Source organism: Oryctolagus cuniculus, chromosome 13, assembly GCF_051225735.1.
Source record: "Oryctolagus cuniculus isolate XC-2025 breed Fujian yellow rabbit chromosome 13, ASM5122573v1, whole genome shotgun sequence".
Lineage (NCBI taxonomy): Eukaryota > Metazoa > Chordata > Mammalia > Lagomorpha > Leporidae > Oryctolagus > Oryctolagus cuniculus.
In genome coordinates, this window is record NC_142879.1 from 71102877 (window position 1) to 71116104 (window position 13228).

Below are 13228 nucleotides of genomic sequence, written 5' to 3' on the forward strand. Positions count from 1 at the left end.
ATTGTGACAAAACACAAACTCTTTCACACAGATCTATAAATATCTACTAGTACTTAATTTCTGACATTTGGAGAAAACATCTTAAGGGCTGATGGTATGGCACAGCGGGTTAAGCCACCACCTGTGATGCTTAAGGTGTGCCTGTTCGAGTCTTGTCTGCTCCACTCCTGACCCAGCTCCCTGCAGAAGCAGCTGGGAAGCCAAAGGAATGGATTTCCACTGATATTCCTGAAGGTGTCAGACAGAAGTTTTTGTCAATGAAGTTACTCACATGATGGTGTGTGCTTAAAAATCAACTCAGTGCCCTTTCTTTTGGCACCTATAATATATGACGTGATTTATTTCCCTGGTTTTGCTTTTTTTTTAATTTTTGCAATAAAACCTTACAACAAGCTGCAAAGGCAGGTACTGTTACATAGAAAACAGAAACTCAAAACAATTATATCACTCACCCAAGGCCTCTCCCAAGTCCACAGACAGGATTTGAATATGGTCATCTCTCTAATCAGAGCCGGACCTCCTCTCTGTCCACAGCTCCACTCATTATTCTCCAAGCATCTGCTAAGCGCCTTGGTGTCCGACCCAAGCTAGGGGCTGCCTGTGTGTGGAGCCGGTTGCAGCTGGACATGGGCCAGCCTGCATGGGGGCCTCAGTACAGGAAACCCCGACTCTGCCTCAGCTAGTGAGACTCTGAAGGGACCACAGGCGCTGGCTCTGCTCTCAGCTCTCGAAACGTGGTTGCCTCTGAGCCACTTTGGGACACAGCACGAAAAAGGCAAGCAGAGGAGCAAAGGCACCGCCTGCCAGGGCTACGAGTTCTCTCTGGGCCAATCACATCCTTGGGAGCTCACTGTACAGAACGTGCAAAGTGAACTACAAAGGATAAAGGGTGTGAACAAGGATGGGAGCAGGCAGACCCCAGGCCAGCCACCACCTGCTCCAGCAGCCATGCCTGCACTGATGCAACAGCAGGTGCATCCTCCCACCTAGCCAAAGCCCAGGCCTCTGTGGCAGCTTCGGCAGGTGACTTAAGCTCCAAGCACCTGAGTTTCATGGTCAACAAATGAGAGCTGTGCTAGCAGTTCACTATGAGCCAGAAAGACCTGGCCTTCTAATGGCAGGAATGAGGGGCCAGTGTTGTGGTGCAGTGGGTTAAGCCACCACCTGCAATGCCAGTATCCCATACTGGAGCCAGGTTTCAGTCTTGGCTGCTCTGCTTCCAATCAGCTCCCTGCTAATGCACCTGGGAAGGCAGCAGAAGATGGCCCAGGTGCTTGGGTCCCTGCCACCCACATGGTAGATCTGGATGGAGTTCCAGGCTCTTGGCTTTGGCTGGCCCAGCCCCAGCCGTTTGGGGGGTGGACAAGCAGATGAAAGATTTCTCTCTGCTTTTCTCCCTCTCTTCTCTTTCAAATAAATAAATCTTTAAAGAAAAAATAGAAGAATGAGTTGACTGTAAAGACTGTTCTCAAGGGAGGTTGGCTTGGAGGCTCCTTGTGTCTGTGGTTCAGCAGAAGGCAGGACCGCATGCAGAATGCCCTTTATTCTTTGTCCTTTGGCAAGTGAGAAGCCAGTTCCCAGGTCTAATCCTCACCAGGGAGCATCAGCCACACTCAGATCTGGGTATTCTTTATCTCCTTTTTCGCACATGTATAATTAGCTCTCCGGAAGTGTGATGAGCAGGGTCTCGTCTCATCTTGGCACCAGGCTCTGCCCCACTGCTGTCTCTGAGGCAGTGTTTACAGGTGGTGATGATGGTGGAGAAGGTGACCGGGACAATAACCCAAGCAATGTCATCATCAACACCACCATCAAGCTCACAACACACCACAGATGGCACCATCCCCCTAGCCAGAGCCAACAGGCAACCCGTGCACAGCGGCTCAACCAAACCAGTTGGCAAAATACTAAAACACCTCCACACGAGTCAGCAAATAACCACAGCCCCACCCTACCTGTAACCTACCTGGCAACCTCTCCAAGCCTCTGCTGGGGGAACTGCATGCCTGGGACCCAGTCAGCTAACTACATCTCATTGTCTTTATTCTCTTCCAAATTTTTCAACTATTCCTCTAGGAAGACATGACACTTTTCTAATGTTTTAAGAAGCTTTTCTTCAGGGTCGGAGCTGTGACGTAGTGCACTAAGCCTCCCTGCAGTGTCAGCATCCCATATGGGCGTGGGTTCATGTCCCGGCTGCTCCTCTTCCGATCCAGCTCTCTGCTGTGACCTGGGAATGCAGTAGAAGATGGCCCAAGTGCTTGGGCCCCTGCACCCACATGGGAGACCTGGAAGAAGCTCCTGGCTTCTGATCTGCCCAGCTCCAGCCATTGCAGCCTTTTGGGGAGTGATCCAGTGGATGGAAGACACCCCCCCCCCTTTCTCTCCCTCCCTGTAATTCTACCTCTCAAATAAATAAGTAATTTTTTTAAAAAGTTTTTCTTCAAGTGCAAATCACTTAAATACTGAGAACAGAACACCTGAATGAAAGGCAGCTAAAACATCCTAGCAAACTGTGGGGTTGTACAAATGCTTGACAGACTCAAGGTCAACATACAACCCAACTTCTGCGGGAAGCCTGCCCAGAAGACAGCCAGGTGTCAAAAAGTGAGCAAGATAATAACATTTATGAGAAAGGCGTACTTTTAGAACTCTAATCTTCATAACATAATAACACCTTCTAATGTATTAGTCATCATGATACAACAAGCATCATGCATTCCTTATCTCTCTCAGGACCTGTAAGGAGTCAGGAATGCAAGCAGGTGTAACTCAGATGCTAATTACCCACACGTTTGACAAACCCGGTAATCAGCACCCAGCAAGGAGAGGATGGGGCCGCCGAAGTCCCTCCAGGGCAGAGGCAGGCCTGAGGTTCTTCTCTCCCCACTTCTGCAGTGCGGGGCTGGCGTCACATCACATCTGCTCGTAAGTTAGGGATTTTACAAGTAGGTTGCTACATCAAGGGGGAGCTTGAAACCAGCCTGGGGAGAAGTATTTACACCCCAGCAATCAGCAAGTGCTTCCAATCAGAGCTTCCCTCTGCCCAAAGCCAGTCTGCCGACACACCACCATCGACTCGAGCAGACTGCGGACCGAGCCAGAACCCACCCTCACAAGGCTGAGGTCTGGATCTTTTTTCCTCCTCTCTCTTCTTCCATCAACTCCACCAACAACTTCCCAGCAGCATAAACCAGGAGAAAGCACACGGAGGTGGGAATCAATGACCTCCTAAGTCCCCACCTGGCCTGCACCAACCTTTTCCCCTGAGCCCCTAACCTCCAGGACCTTTTTTTTTTTTTTTCAGTAGTTGCTATGTACTCACAGAGTTGTTCCAAGGATCTGGAGGGGATGGGGGGAATGGTGGATGTAAACTACTTTGGAAACTGCACAACACCACATAGCTGTGGGGAAAATGGAACAGGATCACCATATATATGACCCCACAATTGCACCTGTGGGTCTACACCTAAATGAATTGAAAGCAGGGTCTCTGAGTTACACATCATGGGCACGGCGGCATCACTCATAAGAGCCAAGGGGCGGAAGCAGCCCAAGTGTCCACTAATGGATGACAGCATTGAGTAAGCTGGAATATTATTCAGCCTTGAAAAGGATGAAAATTCTAACACCTACTATGACGAATCCGGAGGACACTAGGCTAAGTGAAATAGACCAGAGACAGAAAGCAGGATGCCAGAGGCTGGGGGTGAGTGAGAACGGGGAGACGGTGTTCAGTGGGCAGGTTCAGTTTGTGAAGATCAAATTCTGGAGATGGCTGATGACCATGGCTGCCCAACAACATGAATGCACTCGACACCCGTGAACTGTGCACTTAAGATGACAAAGACGGTGAAGTCTGGGGTGGGCTCAGTGGTGCAGCAGGCTAAGCCACTGCTTGGGATGCCTGCATCCCACGTCAGAGTGCCTGGGATTGGGTCCCACCTCTGCTTCCAACCCAGCTTCTGCTCGTGTACCTGGGAGACAAGTGGACAACGGCTCGAATACGTGGGAGACCCAGAAGGAGTTCTCGGCTGCCGGCTTAGGCCTGACCCAGCCCTGACTGCAGCATTTGGGATGGGAATGGATGGCAGCGCTCTCCCTCTCTCTGTTGCTCTGCCTGTCAAATAAATACAAACAAAACACAATAGCTACCTTTATCAACCTCCTTTTTACCCACAATTTGTAACAAAGGGAAGAAGCTTGAGGTCTTACCATACTTCAGGTGCAGAAGCGGCCACAGTCACCACTGCTTTATAACCAGGACGAACTGCATCCTTCCTCACCAGGGCAACACAGGCATCAGGAATCCAAGCAGACAGTGCGTGTGTGTCCTTGCCAAACAGGCTGCTCCCGAAAGTTCTTTTTAAGCTTTTACTGTCATGGCTGTTTGAGGCCTATTTTCTTAGAGAAGTGGATTTTTGTTTTTCGTGGTAATTAGGGTCCTACTCAGGCCTGGAGAAGCCCTGGGGTCCACGATGCATGTGAATTACGGTGTTAACCAGCCTGGCCAGGTCCCCGCACTGGCAGCCGGGAAGGGCGCAGGGAGGAGAGCACACAGAGGCCTCCTTTCTGGGGCCCAGACCAGTCTAGGACGCAGCTGAGGCCACTCGGCCCAGGATTCTTCTCCCCCAGGTTGTAGTCTCTTGTCCTTGGCATCCCCATTGGGACGTCCATGCCCCAGATGCAACCTACATGAGCCTCCCCACATCCCCTAAGGTTCCCAGACCAGAACTGCCTCTCCTTTCCCGGGTTTCCCATTCCAATGCCAATTCTTCCAAGTGTTGGACAAAAAGAACCTTCCTTAAAAGCCACTTCCCTGGTAAGGGACTGGCAGCCTCTCAACCTACTTGTATTTCAAGGTATTTGCATCTTCTAAAGTTTCAAAGTAAATTTTTTGTCTCTTTTTTTTCCAGCCCCACTTATGGGAAGATAGTTAGGGATGGAGCCCGCTGGGCTGCCAGGAACCCAAGAGCATCATGCATCTTCTTCTAGCTTTCTACAGCTCCTTCCCTTCCACACACAGGTTTTTGAAACCCACAAAACTTTGGGGTTTGGGTTTCTTTTTCCTTTTCCTTTTTTTTTCTTTTTCCACAATCCTGTGGGCCCTGAAAGGTGGGGACAGGATAGGATGGGGAGGCAGGCCAGATCATCACACAAAAATCAGGACCGTCCAAGGCTTTATTTCATACGCTCGCTCTAGAATTCCTTTTTTTTTTTTTTCAGCACCAGCTGCAGTTTATCATAAAACAGGTGCAGTGATCTGTGTTGTGGTCCTGACAGAGAATGGTCCTCTCAATAGGCTGAGTATTAACTTTGGTCAGCTCAAGGCAGCCTTCCTCCCCTGCTCACCCTGTTACAGAAGCAATAAATCATGACCCCTGACCCTGGCCCCCAAAAGGGTTAAATTGGAGGGAACAGGAGCAGGGGTCACACCCAACCCCAAAATCAGCTCCTCAGGTGCTGTGTTTGCACCTGCCACCTGGAAAAGGGAAAGGCTCTGAGGTCTCCTCCCAACCCCCATCACACCCCCACCCCCACCACCAGCACACCCCCAAGGACACAGGCAAACCAACTCTGACATATGCTCCCGTGGCACACACAAATGCATGCTAACTTCAAACTAAAGTCAGCACAGAGAGACTTTCCAACTTCAGAACTCACAAGAGAATGACATCCTATCATCGCATCAAATGCCTTTTTTTTTTCCCCAGTAAGAACCACCGAGACAATTCTCAGAAAGCAAAGCTGTGCTGAGTCTGAGGACCCGCCAGAGCTGCACCGCGGCCCGGGTGCTGGGAGAAGATGCTTCCTGACCAGGCTGATGGGGAGACGCCTGGAAGCTCGGGGTGCAGGACAGGTGCAGGAAGAAGCAGCTGATGGGCAGGTGAGAGGAAGGCTTGAGCCCTAACACAGAGCAAAGCGGGGCACTCCATCCAGCACCCGCGCTAGCCCCGAGGATGTCTCCAGTGAGGTCTGCAGGTTAATGCTAGCTAGCACCGCAGGAAAAACCCCTTCCTGTTGGGAGCAAATGGGGAACGGCCCCGAGTCAGGGTGACCCGCCTCTGAGGAGCAGACGCTAAGGACCAAGAACTGGCACTGACTGAGCACAGGCACATGCTGTGCACTGCTCCAAGCGGTTCACACGCACACGCCCTCACTTACTCTTCCCCCAGCCCTTAGCCTAGGTGCTGGAATCGCGATAACCTATGCAACAGAGATCGACAGTGGGCTCAGAACAGTGGTGAGACACGGCTGACCCGGGATATGCCCCATGTTCGTACACAACGCTCAGTGATGGTTTTGCCCTTGATTTCTTCCATCAATTTCCAAGGAGGTTAAAGTATGTACCAGCCGAGCTCCCAAAAATTGATTTTTTTTTTTTTTTTGGACAGGCAGAGATAGTGTGAGAGAGAGAGACAGAGAGAAAGGTCTTCCTTCCGTTGGTTCTCCCCCCAGATGGCTGCTATGGCCGGTACGCTGAGCTGATCCGAAGCCAGGAGCTAGGTGCTTCCTCCTGGTCTCCCATGCAGGTGCAGGGCCCAGGCACTTGAGCCATCCTCCACTGCCTTCCCGGGCCACAGCAGAGAACTGGACTGGAAGAGGAGCAACTGGGACAGAATCCAGTGCCCCAACTGGGACTAGAACCCAGAGTACCGGCGCCGCAGGCCGAGGATTAACCAAGTGAACTGTGGCGCCGGCCCCAAAAATTGATTTTCAACAGATCCTGACACATTCTTCCCCAAATGGCTCTGGGCCTGAATTTCCTTGGGCCGTCAAGCCCAGCTCTAAAGACAGCTCCAGCTTGAGGACAGTCGCCGCTGGCTCTATCCCGGCTATGTGTCCGCCCCTCAAAGCCATCACCGAATCCCTACAACCACCAGCTTCTTCAATCCCCATCTTAACGCAGAAAACAACAGGGACCCAATCCAGGGGCATCCAGGTATGAATGGCTGCAACCGGAGCTATCTGTCTAGCCTGTATCACGGCCTCCCCTCCCTGGCCACCTGCAAGACCTATTCCCAAGATTTGTTGTCAACCAAGAGGCAGATTCCATCTCCTTCTGAGTCCTGCTTTAATGCTACGAGGAGAAAAAGCCCAAGACACACAGCTGATGGGTGAAGACACGGAATGCACTTGAGCTGCCACAGAACGAACGTGGCCCACAGCAGCCACTTGGAGGTTACCCTTTTTCTCACTAGAGCCTGAGTAATACATGCAGACATTGCATAATACACCTTAAAGATAAAATCGAGTGATATCTAAAAAACAATGTAGCCCAAAGGAAAAGTCATCTCACACACCACAGACCATCAGGGGCACGACCAGCATGGACCGAGGAGACCACACCGTCTTCTCCTCCAGAGTCCACGTGTCCCCCCTGTCTTCACTACACAGGCACCGGGGCCCCAAACTCGAACCAGGGCACCAGGCATCGCTTTCTGACACTTTGGACGTGAATTCAAGAAACATGTTCCCGAGAGGCTTCATGTTCCTTGAAGATCCCTAGGAACGCTGAGATGCCTGGGAGGCAGGAGGGCCCAGGGTAGACCACCCTCTCCGGCAAGTTAACCAATCACGTGACAATTCCCCCACAGGACTGGTGCCTAAGCCTGCCAGGGCAGAGGGGAGGAGACGCAGAAGGAGAGAGATTGAAGGGGATTTGCGGAGATTTATTTGGGGAGAGGAAAGATTATAGGGATTTAGGGAGACCCAGCCAAAGAAAAATTCAGCAAGTTCACCCCTAAGGCCTCCCCAGAGGGCACACATACACACGCCTACCTTGCACCAGCCAAGCATAATTAGGGTGCACTCACTCAGTGCCACATTGGAATCACCAATGTGCACCTGAGACATGGTCATTGTCAGCCTCTGGGAACAAGCTCAATCCAAAGTCCCATTTCCCAAGTCGCTCTCCACCAGTCGCTAAGGACACTAGTGTCCATGATGTGTTTTCAGTTCATAAAAACTCCAGAGAGAAAATCTCCTGCATGCTGATTACTTCCTATGGGATGCTTGGGCTTTAAATTCTCAAGACAGGTGGGAGAGTTACAGATAACGGGGAGCACTTCCCCTTTCTGTCAATCATTCTCAAGGCCCAAAACATGCCTACCACAAGTACAACAGCTCTTCTGGCTACGGGAGTCTCCAGGCTGTCACAGATTTTCCCACCATGACAGAGAGGGGGCACCTCAGAACTTTCCAGAACTTTGCTTCAAGATGCCAGAGTGTCTGGCTGCTAAGGTGGCGAGAAGAAGCCCCTGACACAGCCCCAGGCGGTGGATGAGCACGACAAGGCTTTTTCAAGCAAACACAAAAAGAGAAGAAGAAAACTCCAGGAGCTAACAGCGATGGCCGCAGGGAAGGACCACTGGCCACAGGTGGAATAAAGAAATCTATGGGAAAGCTGTTGCTGGTGCCAGAAGTGGTGATGCCCTGGACTCCACTCCTGTGCAAACATCTGGATCCCTGGCCATCGTGTCTTTGGCCACCAGAGCTAGAACACACCATCATCATAGAGCCTGTTGTATATTTACAAATAAACTTCTGCAAAAAAGGAATGAATAAATAAATAAATAAAATGCAGGAGTCCCCCACCGGGGGAGCCTGGAAGTCCAAAGGGTAGGACCCTGCCCTGTAAACTATCCCCAGGGCTTCCCAGAGCATGGACAGCCCCAGAGTGCAGATGGAACAGGTGCTCAGAAAAGCCCCAGAAAAACTGGACAAAACCACCAAGTGTACTATTCCTCCAACCAGCCACTCCCTGCAGGCTCTCCCTCCAAAATATATCTGGGATCCAACCCACTCCCCCTCGTTCCCCAAGCTACTTCCACTCCTAAAGCACCTTTGACCCTCACCTGGAGTGCAACAGCAGCCCCACAGCTCTCCCCACATCTGCCCTTGAGCCTCAACATTCCTTTCCCAACACAGCAGCGGCAGTGATCCAGAAAAACCCAAGGCAGATCACGTTACTGCTCTGTGCAAAGTCCTCCAAGGTTCCTCACTTCTCCTGGAGCAAACGCCAAGGTCTTTACGGTGGCCCCTGCTGGTCCACCTCCACCTCCCACTCCCAGCACCACACAGCTGCAGCCACACGGGCCTCCCTCTCCAGGCTCCTGGCCCAGCTCTGTCCTCAGGCTGCGACATTTGCCCTCGGATGCCCCCTGGCTCCCTCAGGTCTCGGCTTCCCCCCTCCTCCCTCCCTCACGTATGCACTGCATAACACACTCTCCACGGCACTGCTTTGTCTGGCTGCCCGCCACAGTGTAGCTCCAGGAGAGCGGCCATTCTTGCCCCTTTGTTCACTGAACATCCCTGGTGTCTAGAATACTGCAGGTGTTCTGGAGAGACTTCTGGTTTTCATGGATGACAGGAAGAATGTTATGTCACACCTCCAAACAAGAGGACTGAGGACCCAAAACTTCTAGCAAATACTGCAGCCGGCATCCCCTTGGGTGCAAACCTCGGGGCTTCCCACTTTTACTTCCCTCTTGGTGACAGGCTCTCAAATGCTGCCCAGACTCTCAAAGGCTGAGTAATCTCAGAATAAATACTCTTCAACCAACCAGCTAAACACATACACACACCACCTCATGCAGCTTCACGTGTTCTCCCCTGATCCACAGGCACACACATACACAGCACACACATGACACTCATATGCACATATGTGTGCACACACACTCACATGCACACATCACCTCACACAGCTTCTCATGCTCTTCCCTGATCCATAGGCACACACATGCACCTGCACACACATGCACACATGACACATGCACATATGTGCACACACACATGCACACACATCACCTCACACAGCTTCACATGCTCTTCCCTGACCCACATGCACACACAGCACACACATGCACACACAACACCCACATGTACACACATATACACACATATGCACATATGTATATGCTCACGCTCATACATACACGTGTGCATATGCACATACATGTGTGTCTGCACATATACACACTCACACATGCACACACATACACACACATACACACATTCACACACACATACACACATTCACACACACATACACACATTCACACACATCCCTAACAAGAAATGCGGAGTGTGTTTTCTGTCTGGCCTTTAATAGACATGTGTCCTCGACAAGTATATTCATTAAGCCTTTTCAGCATAAGTAGTGTAAGTGCGAGAAGACAGGGCTTGACCCCACAGAAGTGTCTATTTATCCTCTTCCTAAAGCAGTACCCAGCAGCCACCCGTTCAGTGAAAAGCCCCACTGCTATTGACATCAAGTGGGATAAGGCATCAGGCTGTTTCGCTATGTTCCCAGCACAATCACAAAACACCCCTGTCCCCGAGACAGAGAGGAGCGGCACCCAGCCACACCACGAGAGCCCCTGAGCAAGGACGGCAGGTGCCTCCCTGCCACGGGGAGCCACAAAATCCTAGGGTCGTCAAAGCACCTGCAAGTCACCTCTTCTTCCTTGTCCTCCCCAACACCCTGGACTTCAGAGATGCCAAAGCAGAGACAGAAAGAAAGTAGCGTGGGGAAGCAGACAACCAGCCCACGGGTCACATGACCCCACAGACGGTGGATGGACTAGACCCAGGGCATGGGCTCAGATCCTCCGCCACGCCAGGGCCCATGGCCAAGAGTCACCACTTCACGCGGTCAGCCTGTACAAAAAGCACGTGTGTGCAGCCTGTCAAAAAGACATGTTTTCCAGGACATGCCATTTTCTGTCCTCCGGGGGCAGCAAGGTGCATTGGGAGAGTGGTTCTGAGCTGTGAAAGGCACGAGGCAGTCTCTACGAGCACACGTTTCGCACCCTGAGCATTGCAGGGGTGACCTCCACCTGGCTGGAGTACTCTCCCCACCCACACGCTTCTCCCAACAGCGCATCTGAGGCTTGTTTTTGTTTGCGGCAGAAGTCACTGAGAGCTATCGACGGCAAATCTGCCAACAGCAATGTTTACCACTCCCAATTTGCTGTGACACAATATTTATTAGCTCTCACACTGTGCCAGGGATCGGAAAACATGCTGTTGATTAATAAACAGTAATTAAATCTCACCACCTTATCCACAAGTATGGCTGGGTTCTGGGTGGCCCTTTTAAAGGAGGCTACAACGAGGCCCATGGGTTGGGAGGTTTTTTTTTTTTTCCAGAGGCCTGACTCAGAGGTGCATCAGACAACCCAGGCTCAGACCACAGGGCCTGGTGCTTTCCCTGGGGCGGCCCCTGGCCTCCTCCATCTCTTCTCGCACCGTCCAGGCGACAATCTTCACTCCTGTTCATTGTCCCTGCACTGCAGCAAGCTCCTTTTTTAATTTTTTATTTTTTTATTTTTTGACAGAGTGGACAGTGAGAGAGACAGAGAGAAAGGTCTTCCTTTGCTGTTGGTTCACCCTCCAATGGCCGCCACAGCCCACGCACCGCGCTGATCCGATGGCAGGAGCCAGGTACTTATCCTGGTCTCCCATGGGGTACAGGGCCCAAGGACTTGGGCCATCCTCCACTGCACTCCTGGGCCACAGCAGAGAGCTGGCCTGGAAGAGGGGCAACCGGGACAGAATCCGGCGCCCTGACCAGGACTAGAACCCGGTGTTCCGGCGCCGCAAGGCAGAGGATTAGCCTAGTGAGCCACGGCGCCAGCCTAATGGCACAGACTGAAAGGGTTTGACCCCTGGGTCTTCCCAGGAGTCAGGGCTCTGCTGTCTACCAGGACACAAACTTGCATATGGGGGCCGGATATCAGCCCCCCAAGGTCTGGCAAAGGCAGTGCTCCTCGGGCCTCTAGACAGCTTTGTTTTTCAGTCCTCTAACACTATGTCAGCCTTGCTTCTCACAGCACACTCCTGCCTTGGGATCCTAAAGACAGCTGGTGACGGTGTGACAAATAAACTAAGGGGAACTGAGGAGTAATTTGGAAACCAACTCCAACTGTAACGGATGTCTTTGACTTTTGCTGGATTTCGCTGCAAACAGACAACAAATGGAGACTAAACCAACACTGAAAGGAACACAAGTGACCACCACGTTAAGGCTCAGGCCAAGGTCTCTGGACTTGACCGGGGGCGAAGCAATTATCCTGAACCCAGGGGACTTCCTAGAAAGTCCAGGGACACAAAACGATGATAACCCAAAAGCTCCAAACTGCTCATATATTCAGACAACAGGTTTTATGTTAATATTAAAATTAGCTTTCCAAACACTAAACTCAAATTACTATGCAGCATTTGTCATAACATGTATAAAATAGCTCAACCCCCTACGGATAATCAGGAGTTGCTCTGCCTCGATTTGAACCTTAGCTGCAACACTTAGGAGCTAGCTGGTGCTTCACAGATCACTTTGGCTCTGTGGCCTCAGCTTTCTCATCTGTAAATTGGGGATAACAGAAAATACCTACCTCTTAAGATTACCGTGAGATTCAAATGAATTAGTATAATCCCTAGTAGTTAGTATACACTTTAGAATGTCACTTTGATAACTTTTATTATGGCGTTAGGTAAAAAAAATAACCTGATAATTTTATGGTTTGCCCTTCACTCTTCCAGGATCCCTGCCAGCACTACAGATTCAGGTTTCTTTACAAAGAACTCCTTCTAAGTCAGAAGCAATGCTTGAGGCCCAAGAGACCCACCACCAAAGCTGACGGGAACACAGCCAGCGTCTCAGAAGCTGTTCAGCCAGAACCCTACTCCAGCACCAGAAGGCAAATCCCATCCGTCCCAGCTGAGAAAACCACCGACAGTCAGCCCCCAGCAGCCGGCTCCGGCAGCAGCCCCTCGGTGGAGCCACAGCTCCGTGCGCCTAGCAGCCTGGCCGCTGCAGAGGTGTAGCGGGCGGCAGAGAGCAGGGCAGGAGGCTGCGGGCACAGGAACCGGTGCTCAGGAGAGGCTAAGCCACGCAAAGGAACACATTCACACACTCAGACCTCCTCATCTGCAGCCACACTCAGTCTGTCCCTGCATGACAAGCAAAGGGCACTGTTCTGGTTTCCCGGGGAACTTGGGCATCTTGAAGTCACAACCCCAAACTCAACCAAACCCCAATCTCCCAAAAGTTTCGGTGAAAACGAACCCCTTAAGCGGCTGCTCGGAGAGGCAGCCCCACACCCCTGCGAGGGAAGAAGCTCCATCCTTTCCTTTCTGTCTTCACTTTGACAAAGAAAGCCAGCTGGTACGCACAGGTGCACTCCAGGAGCAAGGCCAAGTGCGGGGAGACCCTATCCTA

The 13228-nt window shown here is 51.4% G+C and overlaps 1 protein-coding gene across 3 annotated transcripts in view; it reads right to left on the reverse strand.

The window, feature by feature from the left end:
• Positions 1-13228, reverse strand: part of CAMK1D (calcium/calmodulin dependent protein kinase ID) — a 458904-nt gene that overhangs the window by 444006 nt on the left and 1670 nt on the right. The window lies entirely within an intron of this gene.